This window comes from Pezoporus occidentalis, unplaced genomic scaffold, assembly GCF_034315485.1.
Source record: "Pezoporus occidentalis ecotype Australia unplaced genomic scaffold, CSIRO_AGI_Poc_V1 ctg50, whole genome shotgun sequence".
Lineage (NCBI taxonomy): Eukaryota > Metazoa > Chordata > Aves > Psittaciformes > Psittacidae > Pezoporus > Pezoporus occidentalis.
In genome coordinates, this window is record NW_026915836.1 from 3,475,431 (window position 1) to 3,498,791 (window position 23,361).

General features: G+C 43.3%; 1 long non-coding RNA gene across 1 annotated transcript in view; it reads right to left on the reverse strand.

Annotated features, from left to right (window-relative positions):
• Positions 1-11,376: 11,376 nt before the first annotated feature.
• LOC134173196 (uncharacterized) overlaps positions 11,377-23,361 on the reverse strand; it is an 84,547-nt gene continuing 72,562 nt past the window's right edge. The window contains exon 3 of the long non-coding RNA XR_009968166.1: positions 11,377-12,586. This is a non-coding gene — a long non-coding RNA (uncharacterized LOC134173196). The remainder of the gene's footprint in view (positions 12,587-23,361) is intronic.

A 23,361-nucleotide genomic window follows, 5' to 3' on the forward strand; every position in this document is an offset into this window, starting at 1 on the left:
TGCTATCGTGTGACTTCAAAACAAAAAGCAGCTATTGCTGGTTTTGTTTTGATAAACTCTAGCAGGTTTGGCGTTTCACTGAAACAATATGCTAACAGACTCGTTTCTAAGCTAGTCCTCACATCAAATTCCCCGTTTTGCTCTATTGTCCACGGCTCCCCAGCACTGTCAGAGCGCACACAGAGTGGTGGACCCGCAACTTTGCTGGCAATGTTTATTTTCAAAAGATAAATATTGTGCCAGCGTTAACTTCAATTAGGAGACTTATTTGACAATCTGACTACTCCATCTGATGCCTCAAGGGCAAATTTCAGCACTTTATGAGAGCTCTTGGCCAAAGGCTGATCTAGATGAATAAAATAAAGGGGAGAAAAGTTTTAATGAACATTTGAAAGCAAAACTAGCCAGAAGGAATTGCAAATATTTACACGTGAGTAAAGGGTTTGGTTTATATCTGCAAAGGCTAGCGTGCTCCCAAAGAAAGCTGCCACTCCATCCCTCCACCCGCCCTGCTGCGCCTCCCTGTTACAAGTGTCTCAGGCTGCGTATAATCAATACCAGAGGAGGAACAATGTGTGGGCACCGTGGGGGGCTGATCCTGCAGCCCTGATGCAAAGCGTTCTGCCTGCCGGGAGCCACGCATGGGGGGGTTCACCTCACCGCAGCTCCATGGGTTTGCTCTGGGTTTGACCGTTTTTATTCACATGTGATCCTCCAATAAACCTGTTTTGTGTTGCGTTTGGATTGTTTAATGGTGTTTCACTTGCAAAAACATTTCCAGACCGTGTAAAAGGCTCCTGCGTTGTTCCATGACAAGCGGCATCCGATGGAGAGAAACTCACCTGCTGCAAAGAGCCTGCACAAGGCCTCGCACTCCTACATTTGACCCTCTTACGGCTCTTGTTCAGATGAAGCTCCAGATGACTTCAGTGGGAGGTTTGCTCGAGTGGAGACTGCTGTCTGCTTCTCACTGCTGCTACAAGGTCACTGGGAAAAGGTAGTGTCGGATCACAAGGAAGTATTTTCACAACTGCTTCTACCACCCTATTCAGGTGCTGGCAACCTGGATCCTCCGGCACAGGTCCCCCCGCTCCTCCAGAAAGCAGGAGCTGGTATTTGACCCAACCAAGGTGAGAACCATAAAATCAGAGGTGTTTCCAAGTCAAATCTGTACTCCTGCATCTGGAAGGAAGGGCGATGTGCTCAGCACAGACTGGGAGACAGCACAGGACGCTGGTCATGGCCACCTGCCCTTTTCATCTCACACCCCATCGGAAAGTGTGCTCAGGTCATGCACCAAGGCTCCCTGACATCGCTGGCACTGGGGCCTCTCTCTTCCAAAATCCATGGACACGGATGATACAGGCAGAAGCTACGGATCATTTTACCACCAGGAGAATGGCCCCCAACAGCACGCATATGAAACAGAGACAAAGGTGACTTTGTCGCGCTACTCTGAGTGAAATCCCACTTTTTCGCCTCTCCCTCGCAGTGTCTGATGTGCCGCTGCTGAAAAGGTTTCTATTTTGATGAGGCCACAAAAGCCTGAATACTTTTCTGAACCAGTTTGGTAGTAATTGCAAGCTGGGAATTATTCTCAGGAGAGTTCAGACCTGTGTAATTTATTCAAAAGAGACATAACCTTGCTATGTAAGTCTTAATTATCATCTCTAGTACTTCATAGTAAAGGTACGATCCCCTATAGCTCCTTTAAGGTCATGTAAATACCCTGGGCTTCAGCCTGAGGTGGTGGGACCCTGCGCATCGGTTCTCTATTTGCATTTGACTCCATTCACCCGCCCTTATTTCACAGCCAGGCTCACGAGTGGCTTTTTTCTATAGACTTTAATTCAAAGGTCTCTCAAACTACAGCAGCTGGGAATGTTCTGTTGGAATGACTTTGGGGGGGTGTAGGGTGATGGGGGAAGAGAAATATGCCTTTTATGAAACCAGGATTTCTTTTATGGGCAAATCTCAATTTTGCCAGAAATTTCTGATTTCCTATTAGGAAAAAATCAAACGGATGGCTCCGTGGCTGCTTTGGCTGCAAGGGCCCTGTCGATTTTGTTGTCGTCTGCAGGGAGAGAGCAAAATTGACAATAGTCTTCCAGGCAGGCAGCTGGGGAGATGCAGCAGGTCTGGAAGAGGGAGGAGGGGAGGTTGAGTGCCCTGGCGCTCTGCCGGCCCTGCAGCCCAGCTGCCTCCCCAGCAGCCAGGCTAGGGGGAAGGCGAGGAGGAGGAGGAGGAGGAGGAGAAGCAGGACCGGGGTGGCCAGCCTGCAGCAGCCTGTCGACGAGGCTCCTGCAGCTCTCCCTTTTCGGCAGGCAGCTGGCAAGCCCCAAGAAATTCCAGTTTGTGATTTTGGGGGTTGTTTCGGGGTTTTTTGGTTGGTTTGTCTTTGGTGGTTTGCTTTTTGGGGGGTTTGTTTTGTTGTTTTTTTTCCTGGGAAGTATTTCCCAGCAGAAAATAAAAAATAAAGTTTTAAAAGCAAAATTAAAAATCTCACACTTCGTGATGAGAAAAGAGAAGGATAATTTCTAAACTCCTTTTTTTTCACGAGGAGGAGTTTCCGTGGTTCAGCCAGCTCTGCCTTACGCCTGGTATTACACTGGTAGGAAAAAAAACCCCACAACACCCTATTTTTCCATAATTCATACATTGCTAAAAAGCACAGTGCAGGAAATAAATGCACCTGTATAGAGAAGGCCAGGAAAAGAATATTAGTCACACTCAAGATGGGTTTGGAGAGGTACACAACGAGGGTAAATATCTCCTTTTGTGCCCCAGAGTGGCTGGTGAGAGCAGTGATCCCTCGTTGAGCAGAGGCACTGCCTTTACTGACAAAGTCATACCCCAAAGTCCCTACCAGCTCTATGTCTTTGCCCACAGTTAAGCAATAACCAAAGAACTGCATTTCCATCAAATCTTGTAAAACTAAAATATAAGGGCAGCTGGATTGGCAAGCTTCACTCTGATGCAATTGGAAGTGGCTGAGTAATAAATCCTAAAATTCCAGGATTTTTATGGAATTGGTCATAGACCTCTAAGTACAAGGCACTGAGTGTGTCTTGCTATAACATAGATCATAAACTAGAAGCCGAGCTCATTGCAGGCTGTTTTGCAGGCTGTGAAGACTCTTCCATTGTGTGCTTGTGTGTATTTCTCAACCTCTCTGAACGTGTTCAAGTTATCCCCTGCTTAATCCACACTGACAAACAGCAGTAGAAGCTGTAGCTGTAAGGATGGGAGGAAAACATATTCACTTCCTGACTCTAAAAAGTATTTAGCCCCTATAATGACTTCTGGAGGGTGTCCTTTGAGGTTTCACACACAAACACACACAGAAGTGCTCTCATTGTTTCAGGACTTACCATTCTTTTGATCCTAAGCAGATTTTGGGAAGAGAAATGAAATCTCTGAATAAGTCTATTGAGGTAAATAAAATCTTTCAACAAGCACCTTCAAAATTAAAAAGAAAACAATTATACTCCTTTAACATTCCAATAATCCATCCCTGGTTATTCTTATGGATACTGTGCAGCACATGATACCGGTATTGGTGAAACACCGAAAGGTAACAGAATCAGCCCAGAGCAACATCAGCAGAGCAGAAGAGCAAATACGACTTTAATTGTAGGCTCTCTCTTATTATTTTATAGTGTAGGCTTTTCGGATAATTTATTAATACTAACAAAAATGGGCGATTTGGAGGCTGTGTATTTTTTCTTTCTTAGGAGTTATTTTATTTGATAATGACATTAAATATTAGAAACTATAACAGCTGGTGTGTTTATCCTTACTTGAGTGTATTAACCTCTTTAGCCCTTTTTTCCAGAAGAAGGATTCAGCATTACAGATTTGACTGTCAGCTGCAGTGCCTGGCGGCCCGTTGGGTTGGCATCCTGACAGAATCGAAAGTCCAGTGCTGCAAGTAAACATGGATGACATTGCAGAGAGATAGAACTGCCTGACTTGAGGCACCTGCAGCTGTTTGCACCAGAATAAAAGCAAAGGTTGTGGTCACTGGAGTGGAAAAACACTGAATTTACCTCTAGTTATTTTGCATGGGAATTCCCCCCCCCCCCCCTTTTTTTTTTCCTGGTTGTACATTTTGGAACCTTTCCACTAAAAGCACATTAGGCTGAAATACCTAAGTGAAAAAATCCACCAGACACCAGAGGGTTTTATAACCTATTCCCCCCCCACACACACACCTTTTTCTTCCTTAAATTCACTGACCAGTTTCCCCACTAGTTTCTGCCTGGTAACACCTTGCAGAAAAGGATGCAAACTCTGAATAAAAGAAACCCAAACCAATTGGCAGCAGCTTGTTTTTCAAGCATTGAATAGACAGAACCATTTCTTAGCAGCCGATTTAGTTTATTGAACACAGCCAGACTGCCACAAGTGACAGAAAAACAGCAACCCAAACCAGTTGGTTCTGTAAAAAAGCTCTTCATCTCCTAAGTGCTCCTGCTTCCCAGGACAGGTCCCCAAGGTCCTTGGAAACAAGGAAGATAGCAGAGGAACTCAGTAGCTGCTCTCACTAGTTTGTTGTGATTGATCAGCACAGCAAACCCGTAGTCAGAATATTCATTTCTGTAGCACGGAGGATCTCAGCGTGCTTTACAAACAGCATTTAATTGCCATAATCCTCAGTAAAGGTATTATATCTAGTTCACCAGTAGATAAACTGACGCATGAAGAGCTTAGGGGACTTGCCCAAGGTCACACTGAGTCAGTGGTGAGCCGGTGACAGAGCCGTGACTCGGGGTGGATCACAGTGAGGATCAGCAGCTGGACCCACAAACAAGCGGAGAGGGGAGGGTAGGTAGGTATGACAGAAATGAGACGTTTGACGGCTGGGCTTTTCCCCTATGCCACCTGCATCCCTTTATAACATCAGATCATTTACATTTTTAAAGGAAGTGTATTCTTTTTCATCATGGGCCACTGGTGAGCCTAACGCTATCTTTTGTGCAGCACCCCCGCTAACAGAGGTGGTGGAGTATCAATCACAGCTTTCCCTGGGGTCATACCTTACTATGCTGGCTCTTGATCAGAAAGAAGCAGATGGTTATTTACAAACAAAATAATCTAGACCTCAAGAAGGTTGGGTTGTGGGGCTTTTTTCCCCCAGACCCTCCTACAGATGAGGCCAAAACAAGGTAAAATTCCTTTTGTCCCCCTCTGCCAGTTTTCAAGGACACTGCCTGTCCTACCAGCACCTTTAAAGGCGTTAGCAGTTTAATTTGCCAAAGAAATGCATGGCACCTGACAGAGTCGAGTTGCCTTGGATTATTCAGTAGCTTTCATGAGAATCTGGCACTTAAATCACAGTGTGAATTACTGCTAGATTATTGTGCAGGAATATTGTTATCTGCCCTACACTACATGTTTGCAATCAGTTCTTTACAAGCAACACACAGACCGCCTTTGAATCTTTTTCAGTAGCCATGGTCACCCTCCTTCTTTATTTAGTGTTAAGTGTTATTCATTTGGCAGTAAAAAAAATGAACAAAAGAGAAGAAAGCAGGTGCTCTAAGTTTACTCTACAGCCAGCTGTCAGGAAGACACGCGTTTACTTATTTATTTATCATTTTTCAGCACAGAAAAGGGATTTACTGAAAGTGTTTGGGAAAGAAAAAAAAATGAAGCATACATTCAATCAGTCTGCTCTGTAATCAATAAGGTTACTGAAGCAGGAAAACCTGCAATGAGTTGTCACAGAATCTGAACTCCCATTTGCTTCGTTTTACATGTCTTCAGGCAGAAAATCATCGTGGAAAGCCAAAGTTGGGAAGTAAGGCCTGGCTACGACTTTTGGGTTGGATTTGGTTTGAATTTACCAGGTAGCATTTGACCAACTGCTTGCTGAATGACACAAGCCTCTAGTATGGGCAGGATAAATGAGTCACAGAGGTGCAATTTCCTTGCATTTTGGGTGAAGGAGCCTCCCAGGGGAAGTACGGCTGACCTTGCACCCAGAAGGTGCTCAGCCACAATGGTACATCTCTCTGGCTTGACTGCCTTCCCCCTTCTCAGCATTCAGCCTTTTCAGCCAAGGATCTAAGTGTTCCCAGCTCAAATGTAAAGAACAGCAGAGCCCAGCACATAGACTAAAGATGTCATTCCAAAGACGTCTGAAGGATATTTGACCATAAAGCCTGACAACCTTCAGGCTCTCCCTTCCTTCCCAGAAGAGGTTTTTAAAGGCATTGCCAAAGCATGTGAAAAGGGGAGGTGGAGGGTGTTTGGCCACCTACCCCAATGCCAGGATCCCTGTTCATGGTGTGATAAGGCCCACAGCTTTATCACATATCTGGTGGCTTCCACTTACACCTGAGCATCAGGAGGTTCATGCCAATGGTTGTAGGCTCCTGTGCTGCAAGTGGGTATTGGAACCTGCTAGCAGTCATGAATAGTGAGCTACGTGCTTCATAATCCTAAGACCTACATATCACGTATTTGTTGAGGGACACACATGGCAATACTTCGTGACAAAATCCTGTCCTCACTTACATGAAGGGACATCAGTGTGTGTCATGGACTTAAAGCACACACCAGCTAAAGTTGCTTTGGTTTCTCAAATCATTTCCTTTAGGAATCACCCAATGTGATATCACTTGTTCAGTTTGCTCGCAGGTTATCTTGTCTATTTTCCATGTGCTTTTTCTTACTTACGTGCCTGAGTGTCCCTGCTGCTTCCCAGAACACACATTCCCCCCTTCCCCCCCCACTGTTCATCTTCTTGAAACTTTTCCAAATGCTCATCCAAAGGCTATGATTTTTGATTTTGAAATGTCATGGTACTCCATGGGCCTGCAGCTCGCATGTTCCCTGGTCAAACATTCCACTAGCTCTTTGGCTCCATGATTCCCAGTGACAAACTGTGGAACAACTATTATTTTTAAGGATGTATTATATTTGTGTTGTAGAGGATGTTCTGATCTCAGAAAGACGCGCCGACATCAACCTGGCCCACATAAAAGAGCAGGCAATTGAGGTATCTGGATTGCAATTTCTACCAGCTGACATGGTGGGGTTGTAACTACATGCTCCTGGTAGTTTTCAGTTTAAAATGAAAAACGTTTCACTTGTGTGTTTGCACATATTTAAAGAGAAAACTTGAAAACTTCCACACTAGGTAACTTCCACAAAGAGTAAAAAACCCCACCAGTGTAAATGGAAATTGTGTCCAGCTCTACACATGGTTCAACCTCTCCTTTGAATGCTTCTGAACTGTACTGCCTCCATCATCACGTCACCCTTTGGCGATGGGGATCTGGACTAATCTAGATGATGCAGTCGAAGTCAGACTGAAGAAACCTCTTTATTTTGAATGACTCTTTTGAAATTCAATGAATTTCAATTTCTTTCTTCCTTTTTTATTTATTTATTCTTTTTTTTTTTTCTGATCCAGACAGTCACAGAGTTGAGACGGGGAAAATACAGCACACTGCCAAAATCACATAAATTTTAATGGCTTTCCTGTTCACTTAACCCCGCATCAACAGCATGACCTCGCTAGCGTGCACCGTGAACCACCAGGGTGTGGAAGCCAAGAGAAGGGTGGACCTGGCCTTGCTCCAGTGCCTGTTGCACAGAGGAAACCATGGGACATTTTGTGGGATATTTTTGAAAACACTGGGTGTCTTTTTCAAGACACTCGTGCCCTAATTGATATGGAAGCTGTCAATAGATTCGGTGACGGGTCAGCACCCACCTCCAGCAAGGCTATCACACAATCAGCACTTGGGCAGTGAATGTTACTCGAGCTTTATCTAAACTAATCATCTTCAACACACCTTAACATTTTTATAGCCTTCATTTCCAGGCTATTTACGCACCTCTAAATTGTTCTTGTCTTGCAAGGCAGGGAGTCCCAGGCTGGAAGGAAATTCATGAATTGTGGAAGGCTGAAAGAAAAATGTTCTAGCATCACAACATGTAGAAGCATGCATCATTTTGCCCAGGAAGGACAAAAGCTGTGGTCTTCTTTGACCTGTTGTACAACACAGGCCACTTTTAACTTCCCCAAGTCAGTGCATTTTAACTAGAGAACATCTTTTAGAAAACTATTCCAGCTTGACTTTAACATTTCCACTGGTGTAGAAAGTGCCCAACCCTTGGTTGTTTGCTCCAGAGCTTAATTATGCTCCCTGAGAAATAGGCTCACCTGATTTTCAATCTGAATTTGTCCCTATAAAACTTTCAAAGCCTGTTATTTGACTGACTGAAGAGCCTTCATTTTAAAAACTACATTCCCCATGGAGGCAATTAGTGTGGGATTATCTCATTTAACTTTAACCATGCAAAAACGAAGCATCTTGTCTCACCCAGTGTTTGGGGATCTTTCTGTAATCGACTGACAGAAACAGGCACTTCCAGAAGTCACTTCATTGCAGCTATCTCCCTTTGGGATTAGATGCCCGCTGGAGATACCCAACTTCTGCCCTGACTGAATGAGGGTGACAAAGTAGTGAGCCTAGACCATCTCCCTATCGTTTAGAGGGGGAAAGCTGGGCAAAACAAATCCCATGAGTTTGGTCTGTAACCAGCTCACCTCATCAGTTTTCTGGGCAAAACACTGAATTCATTGAGCTCTTCATGATAAATCACCTCTTCCGGTTCCTTGCATGCTCTTGAGGGTCTTCTCCCAATGCTCCTCAGCTTATCAACATTGCTCTTGATCTGGGATTCAGAATAGGACCCTGTACCCCCAAAGGAGTGATACTGATGCCAGTATTAGTCACATATAAACCCACCCCACTCAGACCTGACATTCCCTACTACATATTCAATGAGGCACCATGCTGCACTGGAAGTTTTGTTTTGCTGGTTACCCACCCATAATGAGTTCTAAGTCTTTTAAAAAGTCACATCTATTACAGGAAATGTCCTGTAAGGCCAACTTTGGATGTTTCTAGGCAGAAAACCTTAGAGTTTGGCCAAAACACCTAACTTCTTCCTTTTATCAGTAACACACTAACTGTATTATTGTCTGCTTTCCTAGTGTTTGCGTGGTTTCTAAGTATAATCTATAGTGACTTATCTTTTTTCTTGCAGGACATGGTTAGAAATGCTAAACAGCTTTGGAACAGAACCACTCTCTGCAGGACGCCAATAGAGAAAAACCTGCTCAATGGATTTTACCCATTTACAATTACATATTGAGATGTACCAATTAGCTGTTTTTTAAAATCCATTTGATGTTTGCTGCAATGATTTTGTAGCATTCTCCTTTCTTAATCAAAGTGTCAGGTGATACCAAGTCAAATGCCTTACAGAAATCTAAGTACATTAAATCAGTGCTATTACCTTTCTCAACCAAGCTTGTAATCTCATAAAAATTATATCAAGCCAGTTTGACAAGATCTATTTTCCATAAACCTATGTTGAAAGGCATTAATTATATTACCTTCCTTTAATTCCTTATTAATCAAGTCTCATATCAGCTGTTCCAGTATTTTGCCTAGAATCAGTGTCAGGTTCACAGGCCTATAATTACTCAAGTCATCTTGTTTAACCTTTCTAAATGTTGGCTCTATATAAGCTTTCTTCTAGCCTCCTGGAGCTCCCTGGGGCACCAAGATTTGTTGAAAATCATCATTAATGGTTCAGCATGTTCCTTTGCTGGATCTTTTAAAATCCTTCATTGGTTTCTATAGCCTCTGCTATGACCATACTTCATTGTTGTAGAAAGGTTTGGAAGCTCTACTAGCTACTTACTACATCTTTCCAGTACCCAAATAGCTATGCAAGTCTGGCTGGCAGTGAGTTGCTTAAAGCACTTTAATTGACATTTCTTCACATGAAGAGTGTCTAAATTCATATGAACTCTTGCTGCATAGTCCTGCCTTGAATAAAACCCTTATGACCCCCCCTCAATCTCACAGATAGAGGCAATGACTTCCAAGGAGTGTCACACATACCTAGCACTGTAGCGCAAGCTTGGTCTTACACACACTGCAGCACCCAAACCCCTGTTATTCTGGACCTTTTACCCTTTGAAGGCTTGGAGGTTTCCCTCTGTATGCATCATGGCACAGCTGAGCCTATTCAGGCTACAGATGTACCCCAGCAATCTGACCAGTTCTATTAAGTTTGTAAATACACAACTCTAAGAATTTAATGAAAGAAATTACATGAAAGAAAAGAGACTGGCTTATGTATATATAAAGTACTATCTATCTCAGAGAACAGCAAACATCAGGAAATAAAAGATGTTGCATGGTGCATTAGTTTTGATACTGAAATATTCCAAACATTCAGTTGCGAATACGTTTCCAAAACACTGCAACTTACAAACGGGACACTGCAACATTATCAGTAGTGGCTATTGAACTATTCTGATAAAAGAATTGGTGTTTTGGTGTGACTCATGTATAAATACCATCACAGAAGTGCATCTTCTTGTCATTTTTAAATGCCCTTGTCTAAGTCCAGATTTTCTGCTATTGATTTGTTTTGCGGATGCCCAAGCAGACCATCTTCAGACAGACTGAAGAACAGGTATCCCTGTGTTCCCTTTCCTGATGAACTAGCAGCCTCTGCGTGGCAGGCAGAAGGGGTGTTTTTAATTGTAACTGTGCACGCCTAATTTAACTTTGCCGGTAATTTAGCTAAGTTGTGCAAGTAGTAAAATGCATGGACAATTTTCCACACAAACGTTTTCTCAGGTACTTGATGCTATCCCAATCCTCTGAGTGTTCATTCTACAGATGAAGCCCTCCAAGTTTTTGTTTCTGTTGGGTTTGGTATTTTGTTCGGGTATCCTTGAGATTAGTTAATGAATTAATTATTTTCTAAATTGTCCTGTGCCAAAGCAGCGCGTCGGCAGGAGGCATGAAGGTAGGCTTGTTTGAGAAGCCCACTGAAATAAGCAGTCAGTTCAGGTGTCTTTGTGTGTATAGAACCATAGAACCACAGAATGGTTTGGGTCGGAAAGGACCTTAAGATCGCTTAGTTTCATCCCCCTGCCATGGCAGGGACACCTTCCACTAGAGCAGGTTGCTCCAAGCCCCTGTGTCCAACCTGGCCTTGAACACTGCCAGGGATGGGGCAGCCACAGCTTCTCTGGGCACCCTGTGCCAGCGCCTCAGCACCCTCACAGGGAAGAGCTTCTGCCTTAGATCTAACCTGGACTTCCTCTGTTTGTATATGTTTGATTATACAAACATATATAGCTAGATAGAAATAGAAATATCTCTGCATATATGTGTGTGTGTAGAATATAGTAGTGTGTGTACAATATAGTAGTGTATGTAGAATACAGAACTAGTCTGTTGCTAGTATTAGTATTTAGTTAGAGATAAAGAAAATCACCCCAAATTTAGAAGGGTAGAACTACCACAAAAAATTAACACATTTTTCTTTAAACTGACGAGTATTTTAATATTAAATCTTTCCAGGTGGAACATTTTTTGTATTGTAAATGTGTGTTAAGTGAAAGAGAATGACACTAAAAGCCTTATACTGTTAGAGTCAAAAAAAAAGAGGCATCCTCTTAATCTAGTGTCACAGATGCAGCTGCTTCACTGCAAAAGATGCAGCAGAAAGAATCATTATCAAGACTGGAAACAAAAATGCCTTGATGTATGGGCCTTCTTGCTTCTGTACTACAGGTTAGCTCACATGAAGACGAGCAGGAGTGGATTAATGAATAATCTACCTGGGATAAATCTGAGACTCCTATATAAACTAATGCAGTGAAATTAAAACTGGAAGTGCAAATGGCTTACTTATCACATATTTAACTTATGGAACAGTCACTGTTGAAGGATGTGATTGAGAAAAATAACCAAGGAGATGGCTAAAAAGGCACTAATGGGAGTAATAATGGCATGAGGTGAATTACCACTGGCAGTTACAGAAACTTATACAAATACCTCAATATTATAAATTAGGGAATTTTTCCTTGGTCTCTGTATTTGGCAGTTTACCTTTTTCCCAGGGCTGTTCGTAACATCATTGGAGGCAAAATATCTAACTAGATAAACTATGGACTCATCAAAATGGTTTTCCATGAGATTAATTTCCACTGTTTGCCCATTTTTTTGCTAGAAGTACGGTGACTTCACACATAATTGTTAGCCAAGATAAAGCTATGCAGTAATAACACTCCCCTTATTGAAAGAGCATTGTTAACAGCATTGGAGCAGTCAGCTCCAGGCAGCAGGTCATCCTGGGAAGCAGTTGGTACCTTGAGCTAAACCAGCCAGCACTCCAATGTTGGCACTTTCTCATTTACAAACTGCATCAGTCACAAATGGAAGTTGCCTTTTCAAAAGCTTTTGGGTTTTTTTCAGCAATTCACACGTGTGGAATAACAGTCACAAATCATAAATGTCACACCTTTGTCGCCAGGATTGGAAGAAATCTGCAGGGTTCCTGTTTGCACACAGCTCCCAGTAGTTGCACCTCCTGCAAGTCACATCAAAAACACTTGAAAAGAGTTTGATTTTGGCAGCTGCTGTGAAGGCAAAACTTCCTTTCAACTCTTGCCATCCCAGTTTGGGGAAGGCTCTGCTTCTTCTGCACAGAGGTCTTGGCTTCCATCCTCCTGCATCCCCATCTTTGAAACCTAACAGGTACATGGAATGTTAGAGATCAGTGGGTGTTTTTTCCAAGGCAAGCAGGTCCCTTTATTGATTTCCACTAACTGTTAGTACCTTGTGACATACAGGCAAAGTTTGCCTTTTCCCACACATGCCTCAGAATAATGACATGTCAAATTAAAATGCATTTGCCTTTTGTCAAGTGCAACCATTTTTATATATATATATACAAATTTAATGTGTTTTAGGGCTCAAGAGAAGAGCCATGTTGGCAGCCCAGGCGAGAGAAGTTTTCCTCAGCTCCACAAGCCCACTACATTCAGACTGTTCCAAGAGGAGCTCCTCCATGTGGTCCCATACCTGTCCCCAGCACAGTGGGGAGAGCAGGGACTCAGAGACCACCACTGCAGACCAAATCACGCATGTCCTTCCTCTAAGTCTAGGACAGAGTCTGAAGAGCAAGGGGCTCAAGGAGCTGTGCAGAGCACCCTGCCACAGAGGCTGGGTGCTGTCACCCACCAAGCATCCCTTCACTGAGATGCAGGCAGAAGGAGCTGGGTGAACTACAGTAGCCTTGATGGGAATCTCAAAGAAACCAGTGCTGGGGAAATGTCCCAAGACATGGGAGTTTCCCCACCCCCAAATCCCCACTTCTCTGCAGGTTGTATATTCCTCCTCCTAAAGCAAACAAAGAGCTAAAGGAAACAAATTGACCTCTGGTTTCCTCCTCTGCTATTTTCCTTCTGTCCTTCAGGCTGGCACTGCTCAGCCTCCACATTCAAGCAGTACGCGTCTCCTCTAGAGCACATTTAAGGAGCACAGACACGATCATTTAAGAGCACACTTTACTTATCTATCCTTAAGAACACAAAATAGACCCAGAAAAAAAAGTGTCTCTACGCTCATTAAAACGCTTTCAGCCCAGGGCAAGGATTTGATCAAAAGGATTCCTGCCAATGGAAGGGCATGCTGGAGCCATTGTAAGAAGTTGTGTGCAGGTGTCTGCCTTCCTTTCCTTTTCTTTCTTGTGCCCTGTCCCTTCCACTGCCACCTCCAATCTCTTTTCTTCCAGCTGGGGGAACAGAAGAGGTTTTACTTCCTTGATGACAATTGTGTCCTTTGAGCAGCCAAAGCAAAAGGCACTTTGAGTTCAAATGAGACTGTGACTTAAACCAATATTAGCCAAGACCAACACATGTTTATTGTAATATAAGTAATCTTCGTTCTGATCAGCAGGTTTTCCTCACCCCACTGCAGTTTTACTCATTGCCTCTTTCATTCTTCCAAAATGAATAAATGAAATAGCTGCCCATTTTTCTTCACAGCAGTGGGTTTCAGAACTTCAAATCAGAGAGGCGTTTTGATTTTAGAAATAAACTCCAGAGGAAACAGTTTCAACCAGAACTTTCATATACTTTTTTTTTACCAGTTTAAGGTAACATCAAAACTCACCTTTCCAAAAAAATGAAACCTCACAGCATTCTTTTAATCCAAATTAAATAAAGTGTCATCCCTGTGTCCTCTTCCTTCATATTTAGAGGGAAAGAAAACTATCCTGCCCATACTTTAATGGTTTTGTCTGCAAATCCTAAATGCTCCACTGCTGCAAATTTCAAATGATCTTATACAACCAAAGTCTCTTTGGTGTCAGCAGCCACCCAGGTAGCAACACAACCATGAGAATGCTGCTGATCAGAACAATGAATGCCTGATCTACAGATGTCATATCAAGGTAGAAATCTTGATGAGCATTGTAGTGACATTACAAAGTGGATTACACATGCTGTATCTGGGTCAGAGAAGGAGTTATTTCAGTACGGTCAACAAAGTACTTCTGACCAAACTTATTTTTTTACATTATGAGAGATACGCTTTTGTTTGTTACTTCGTGTTGCAGCTAATAACAATATTCTCTCCATATTCATCACCAGTTTGCAAGCAAAGTTAAAAGGAAGGCAAAATACCCCCATGCCTGGGGTTATGCAATCTCAGAGGCAGGTCCCATCTCCCTGCCCTGCTTTCCTTTGTGACCAAGGAGCCCAGCACTGCCACCCAGTCTCCCATTTAAGTGTTTAATAGCACTTCAGAGAAGTTTCTGAGACACATTCCTGAAGTGTACAGCCCTCAGGCTCTCCCTGCCTTATTCTCCAGCCACCAATATGATGCAATTAGGACTTTCTTGCTTTCTGGGTGTGTTGGATCTCAATGAAACAAATATCACAAGGTTATAAGGTCCTCAGATACTCCAGCCCAGGGGTAGTGCAAGTGCCTAAACATTAAATGTTGGATGTGTGAGTCTCTACGTGCCAAAGATGTCACTGTATTGCACAAAACATGCCTCACCTTCAACCTTCTTTCCCAGGAATAGACAACGGGCCAAAGGCCTTATCTGCATGGCAGACAGGAGATGAAGTTGTCCTGTCCAGGGATTGCAGCATTTCAAACCTGTTGACTTACAGTACTGTGTGTAGGAGTTAGGGATACTTGTGAGACTTCTTCTGGCTGTACCAACTTCTCTTCTTGTCTTAATTTTTTTTAATTTTTTTATTTTTTACAAGATTTAATGCAAACCAAATATAGTTCTTGACAGCTGGTATCCTGTGTTTCCAAAAGCAGGATGCTCCTGGGATGCTGACAGACACAAACAAAATAGGAAAGGCTGCCCATCCCTGCCAGCTGTGCTGGGGCTCCCAATGCCAGCAGCTGCACAGCATCCACCATGCACCCCAAGCCTCCTGGATCCCCAGCCCTCCTGCAGACAAGAGCCTGGATCTTGTGCCTAGCCATTGGTAAGGCTTGGGCAAGGTGAGCTGTGCACGCTAAAAACTTTATAGCAAGGTTGTCGAAGAACGATATCCTTGTGTTGGAAAGAGACTCTACAGGGCATGCTGGAGCTCCCTTAGTCCTTACCCAAACCACAGGCTACAGATGTAACCTACAGACATACTAGAATCATAGAATCAACTGGGTGTGAAAAGTCCTTTAAGACCAAGTCCAACCATTCCCCAGCACTGTCAAGGCCACCACTACCCCATGGCAGGGACGGTGACTGCAGCCCTGCCCTGGGCAGCCTGTTCCAATGCCTGAGCACCCCCTGGGGCAGGAATTGTTCCTCAGCTCCATCTAAACCTGCCCTGGGGCAGCTTGAGGCCGTTTCCTCTTGTCCCATCCCTTGTTCCTTGGGAGCAGAGCCCAGCCCCTCCTGGCTCCATCCTCCTGTCAGGCACTTGTAGGGAGCCATCAGGTCCCCCCTGAGCCTTCTCTTCTCCAGACTGAACCCCCCAGGTCCCTCAGCCATTCCCCATCACACTTGTGCTCCGGGCCCTGCACCAGCTCCATTGCCCTTCTCTGGCCCCACTCCAGCACCCCAATGTCCCTCTTGGAGTGAGGGGCCCAGAGCTGAACACAGGATTCAAGGTGCAGCCTCACCAGTGCCCAGTGCAGGGAGACAATCACTTCCCTAAATCCTAGGAATCACATCAGATAATCTAATAGCTAATATTTCACCATTAAGGGCCTTGAAACTTACTCCCAGTTTCAAACCCTGGGAGAAAGCTAGTTTCATGCTCAAATACTACTTTTAGTGAGCTCAGATGTATTTACTTTCATACAGGTTATCTGCACCTCACTAGCTAGCCTAAAACAGCAGAGGCTTAAACTGAAGCATTAATAGCAGCTCTGAATACCTTAAACCTAAAAGTAGATATATGTGCTTATGTATCTATCAATACTGAGAAAGAGTGTTTTGCTTATCCAACCTATTATCGACCTAATCCAATTGTGTTCTTTCTGCTTATTTATTGGGGGGGTGAATACAGGGTTACTTCTACTCACTTGAAGCGCTGGGAATCCTGACACCACAAATCTGCACGTTTCTGTAAGGGTGAAAAATGGAAACCAGATCCATAACTGAAAGCTGTAATGATCAAAATCAACCTTTCCTGAGAAATGCAGCATGAAAAAATAAATCAGCAAGTTAAGAAAAACTGTTCAAGAGCTTAAATAATTGAAAGCACAATTGTTTCTTTTGCCAGTTGCTATCATACATATCAAAACCTGTGTAATCCTATAGTGGTAGTAAGAAGCCTACACTGTGTTTATTTCTTGGTGATGATGACAGTATACGTTATTCCAGAGCAGTGGTACATGTATCAGAAGCACCTGACTTGCAAGGGTATGATCCAACACCCAAGGAGCACAACCTAGATTATCCCATTGACTTCTATAGCATTCCTCCAAGATAATACCCTCCTGCTGCTCCATTGCTTTCTTTAATGGATAATTCTGAGCTCACATCTGTGTTTTAGAACATTGCTGGTGGTACTTAAAGAATGAGTTTATTTGCTTTTATTACTGTGTATGGTTCATATTCTACGAATATGCCACAATCCAAAGTTTAAGTTTGATGTTATATAATCAACCTATTTAAGAAGAGAAACTAAAGCCATGTTCTAATAAAGCTTTACCACATATATAAATAATGGGCACAATGTTTCCCTTAGGAAGATAAGCTGTCTTCAAAGCAATTCCATGTTTAAGGCTTTAGATTTTGCCAGCACTTGCACAAGGTTGCAACAAACCTTGACTTATTTACAGAGAGATGTTAAGTGGAGATAAAGCCACTTAATAATCCACCAGTTCTTGCTAAATACATTTTTCTTCCATGCCCTTTCTGAAAGCAGGCAGGAATGCACACTATCCTTAGATTACTTGAGCTAAAGCTTTTACAGAATGGTTCAATTAATGATGCTTATGGGTTGTCTGAACAAAGTAATCCTGAAAGTATTTAGGGTTAAAAACAACCCCCAAAAAATCTCTTAGGCATTTCTTTGAAAATAATGATGCAGTGACAACAGCAAAAGGGAACACCAACAGCATAAACAGAGCAAAGATCTGTTTTGCTATGGTTTGGTGCCTCATTCAAGAGCTCAATTCATTCAGGACCAGGTGCCCTCTGCAACAGAAACTTCTGATTTCTTGAGCTTGTGTCAGATTTGCAGCAGCACCAACAGCAAACAACTGCCCCAAATGCCGAGGACAAGATATTCCCATCCACAGAAACATCTGACCTCTGCTCACCTGAGCTCATTCCAACTTCTCTCTCTGTTTGCTCACAAGGACTCTGCTTGAGTGGGTAGCTGCGCGCAGCAAGGGCTGACTTCGCAGAAGTGATAAGTTGCCATAGGGGTCCTGATACATATATCAGAATTTCCCCTTCCTTAGTGTTTGGTTGCTCCTTCAATGGGATAAGGCTGGGTTTGGTGTTTGGTTTTGTTTGCTTGTTTGGGGTCTTTTTTGTAATAAAAAAGTTAGTCCAGTGTTCATTTCTTACCGTTGCATTCAGTGCAGTTCTCAGGCAGCCCTGCAGTATCTCTCTCTGCTCTCTTTAGAAATGCACAACTAAAAGCTGTCTTTTGAACCCCATGGCAGGCCCTTGGAAGTCCAAGGAAAGTCTTTGTGTGCCTCTGCCAAGCTCTTGTTCCAAGACACAGATCATTGTCTTAGCTATGGTTTTACTTATCCTGCCGCACTCTTATCATAAATATCTCTGTCACTCTGCACCTGGGTGCTGCTCCTGTCCTGAGGACAATGCTGCTGCCCAGGAAGTAATAGAGGAGTTTCCCTCCATCAACCTCATTTCTTTGTCTCCTCTCCATGTGGGATTAGTGATGGTGACCCCTTACACAGATACCTGGGAGGTGAAATGGTGAGACTGGCTACTCCAGCTCTATGGAGGAACTTGATGTTAAGAAGCGAGGGAGAGTTTTGGTTTGGCATGATTTCAGGACTCCCACATTGAATAAGGTTGTGTATTCCCTGTGCGTCGCTGCTGCAACCACAGCAGGTGAGGCACCGCTCTGAAACCAAAGGCTTTTGTACCCTGCAGGAAAGTGATGAGCACCTGGAGCGTTAGTCATCACACGTCTTACACTGTATTCCTCTCCCTAGTTATTGCCTTGGCCTTTTCCCTGGGGAAAAGCGTCTCTTTGCCCACATGATCTGAAGCTGACCAGAAAAGCCCTTTGTCCCCCCTCCAAGCTGCCAGAAGTAAAAGCAAAGCAATCATCAGGGTCTGTTTGCAGACAAGGTTTGAGAAAACCCCCTTCTGCTCCCACAGGCTCCGCACACACAAGTGCCACATGGGAGACAGCAAACACAATGTTAGTCATTTCCTCCACGCTGCCAGCTGCTAAGGTTTGCATAAGAAGAACCCTTGGACTTCAGATTATTTCTTAAAACACCTCTTGGCCCAAATCTTTCGACAAACAGAGACTGGAGCGGTGCCAGTGAGGCCAGTTGAGTGTTGTTTGCTGGTGTGCCCTGCCACCTTCCCCACCGTATCAGCCCTGCATCTCCCACCCTGCCAGCACCTACCTACACCACCAGCATGACACACCTACCGTCTGTGGTGTGAAGTCTTCTGCCTATACTGCATCTGTGCAGGTCTAGGGCAGAAGCTCAGGCTTAACTGCCTCTTTTGCAATTAATACCTAGGTGATGGTGGCATCTACAAACTTCCCTTATGGATCAGGACCCGTGTGACACTGCAGGGCTAAGTGACAAAGGAGACAGCCTTTGTCCCCAGAAAACAGTCCCCATTCAGTCAGGAAATAACTCGTGTGTGAAAAAGGAATATGGGTGGGATGAGCCGATAACGAAGAAAACAGATTTAGCAAGAAAGTCAGAGCCTCGTCCTCGTAAATAAGATTGTAATTTTGATATGATCCTTGCTTCCTAATCAGAAGGTGAAAGCACCGTGACCATCATACTTTTACTGCTCTCGCGCACTTTGTCTTGTCTCTCATTTGCTCTGGCCTGAACCTGTGTCCTCAAGCCTTCCTTTGCCCTCCTCAGAGAAACTTATGCCTGGGGAGACCTGGCACTGTCTTTTCCTGACCTGAGCAGTTCCTATACTTTGGTATATAGCTTTCTGCTTTGCTCTGTTGGTCCACAGTTTCTTTCTTTTTTTATCTTTTTATATTGTATTCACTTCCCGGCAAGTTTATTACTGGGGTTGTATATGGCTCTTTGACATCGTGCTCATCTAGTTTAGCTTAAAAACATGTGTTTCCTCCCTGTCACCACTTTATCCCTTTACTTGACCACCATTTCTTACTTCCACCAAACCACTTTGTGTAGTAAATTGCCAAATCTGCATTACTTACCTGCACAGGAAAGGCACGTCGCTCTTCACCCTCGTTATAAACCATACCTTTTGGGAAATGTGTTCTGACAGGGAGCAAGCTGGTGGGAGCTTTCTCATTTTCTTTATTATTTCTTTTTCTTCCTCCTCCCCTTCCAGCATCACAGTCCCAGGAAATTATTTTCTGCCTCTGTACCAGTTCCTCACCCTCTTATGGAAGCACACCGAGGCAGTGAACCCACTAAGGTTTCCTGCTATGTCTAGCTATGCTGTCAATAAATCATGTTCTCTGCATCTCCTTCACTGACCCCCTGTTCCTTACGTACTTGAATACTTTCTTGTTATTTATGTTAACCTCCTCTGCAATCTTACTGCATTTTTTACCTGTTCTTGCCTTGTCACTGTTTTACTGTCTTATTTTGCAGTCATGCTCAGAACCTCTTTTTACTATTGCAGCACTTCTCACGTATTCATTATGTATTTGTTCACTAATCATTGGTCTTGGAGGAAAAGTGATCTTCACTTACTTCCCTTTGAACAGATTTCTCAATCTTTGCTTCCTTCTAAAACACTCAATCAGTGTTAATACCGAAATACCATTTTCATCTGAACTCAAGCTGACCATGGTCTCAAGCTGACCCACAGAAAATTAGCTTGCCAGGAACGAAAGAAGTTTCAATAAACAATGGAAATACATGAATATGGGTTTCCTTGCTGAAAACTGTCTGCCAGGCTCCTGGAGTCCTATTGCCTCAGGATAATTTTCTAGGTCTAATACAATGAACTCTATTTTCAGGCTCTAAAGCCTAATTTTTTGTTTTCTTCTTACTTTAGGGTGTGTCTCTGCCATGTATCTCCTCATTGCTGGTCCTTCCCTACTTCCCCATCTCCTCATGTAAATGAAAAGAGTAGGTAGAATTTGGCACACAAGTAGAGACACATGGAAATACACGGGTTGAGCTACTCCCTGATATTCAGACGTGGGATTCTGTTGGTGTACTAGAACTAGAACGCCTAATACATCAGAAGAAAGGCTATTTCCACAGTATTCACGCCAGATTTGCAGATGCTAATCTTTGTAACCACCCATGCTGCTGAAGGCTAATGAGAACTAAATGTGTATTCCAAAGCATGAGGGAGTATCCTAAATATAACTCCTCTGACAACATTATACACTGATGTGTCTTTCAATACCCACAGAAAAGGGCAGCTGCTCAAGCTAATACTGCTTATTGTGTGAACAAACTTTCCATTCTGTATTCTTTTTAATCCTCTTATTCTGATATTTCTTGTGAATTTGGGAAATAGTCTTTGCCTTGGTTGCAAGTACAGATGCATCCGGAACCACTAAAGTAAGTGGGGATTCCTCTGTGCAGACCAAGATACACCATCAGCAAGTGATACATTTTCAGGAACTGTTGTACACTCTTGGTAATACTATTAAAATTATTAGAAATATTAACTTTATTAATAAATATTAATTATTAATTAAATACATATATTAATAATATTAATTTGTATTAATAGATACTAATACCAAGATATTATTAGAAAGCAATGGATAATTTCATATTGCATGTTCATTTGTGTGTATGTCTTAGGATATTCTTTTGCTGGATCTTCCTTCCCGTTGATCAATGAGCAACAAAAAGGGACAAATCTTCAAGCAAATGGTTTCTTACTAGAATTCACTGGGAACCATTCAATTGAATGATCTAGTCAGAGCAATGCCCTTCATCAAAACTGACACTTTTTATTGACAGGTATTGAAACAGAATGCAAGAGAACAGCCCAGACAACCAGAAGCCCAGTGGATATGGCAGTAATGAAGGAGGTAGGAGACATGAGTCTGAGTTCCTGCTTTGCCTAATATAATCAGCAGCTTGGCATCCTACAACCTAAACAGTTGTCCTGATATCGCAGGCTGAGCGTAAGCTTCATCTGGCCCCTTACAGATGCCTTCAATGCAGGCTTCTACATCTGAGCTTGTCATCCATACTGCCTTACGGCTGCTGGAAAGAAGCAGGAATCTTCAGCACATGTTATTTAAGCCCAAAGTACGATTGCGGCTCTCCATCAGCTCTAAGTGGAGCCAGAGGAGGTGAGTCAGAAGGAGAGGTCTACCCTGCAACTGAGGAAGAGCCCCACTGACCACTCAGCTCTACAAAATGTACCAGTTTGAGAAGGAAAGGTAGATAAGCTCATTCCACCACCTATAGGTATGGTCAACTGCCTGGACCAGTGACTGCCTTTTCCAGATGCTAGCTGCTGCAGTACTCCAGCATCACCTCCCCTTCTCTGTTGCGTGCAGGCCACTCTCACATTGTGAATTCTCTGGGCAATGCCATGTCCTGGTCTGTTCTCCTGCTTGCTTTCCTTGCTCTAATCTTAGGTCAGTGATGTACTTTATACCTGTCAGCTCATCCTCTAGAAAGTCCACACCAGGTCATGTGCTCATATTGTAGTTGCAACTGAGTTTTTAATGTTGTGGTAATGCATAGTGATTTCCACACTTTCCAAAGGCTTCATGGGCTAGCCTGCGTTGGGAGCTATCAGGTGCTGCCGAATAATTTCCTTTAACTGAAAAAAATGCTAACATTTTCCATGCTAGGGATTTGTCATATCACCTGTGATGTTTAGTGGGTTTTGTTATCATCAAGTAAGGGAAAACCCCATCTACTACTACTAAGAGAAGGAACAGCTCACCTCTTTCTTAATGATGTTGTCATTTCCTAGCCCAATTAAATCCTCTTTTAGTACAAGAATTAGCTTTCTTTTGTGTTTCTTCTTTTGCCAAAGAGACACTTACGTTTTCAAGCTACTCATGCCATAAGTACTATAAGGGTATGTTGCAGAAGCTCTGGAACATCAACTGATGTACCTGAGAGGGACAAGGTGTAAAGGTATTATAGTTGCCAGGGACAGCCAGAGACAGCCCCATAATTGAGAGCGGTGTTTGGGCTGCTCTAAAATATGCAGGTGTTCATGACCCCCAGTGAACTCTCCATTAGCCAAGGATCATTGCAGCTATTAGCCCCTGCTGCTGAATTCCCTCTCTAGGCTGAACTAGGATGAATTTCAATTACTGCTCCATTCCTTTCCCTCTTTATGGCCTCTTTCAAGAAATATCCCCTATCACACTTCCAACACATTACAATAGTCCAGTCAAATTTCATTAGGGCAAGTTTCATTTGCTTCATCTTGTGTCTGAAGTGTTCGCGTTGCCTCCTCTTGAGCATTTTCATTCTGACAATAGATGATGTCACTGGATCCTAACTACTCCCCAACTCCAACCTAATTGATCAGACTTGGCATGCTTCCTAGAATTAGGACCTGAGTAGCCTCAGACTATCCAAGTTTGGCTGTTCAGCTAGCGTGTGAGATGGCAATCTTGCATTACTCTGCAAACCCATTCCTCTGCTTCCCTTCTGCATCGTGGTTGTCCCAATCAATAGCTGAGTAATTAAAATCCATCCTAATCAATGTTCTAGCTGTTTTACAGACTTTTCTTATCTGTAAAAACATTTCCCAACCTACTTTCTTTGCCTGCCCTGGGGGCCTGTGGCAGCATCCAGGAATAACACGACTGCATTCATTGTTCTTCCCCAGCTCCTGCGCAAACAGCCTCTGCTCCAACAGGCAAAGCATTTGTGGTGT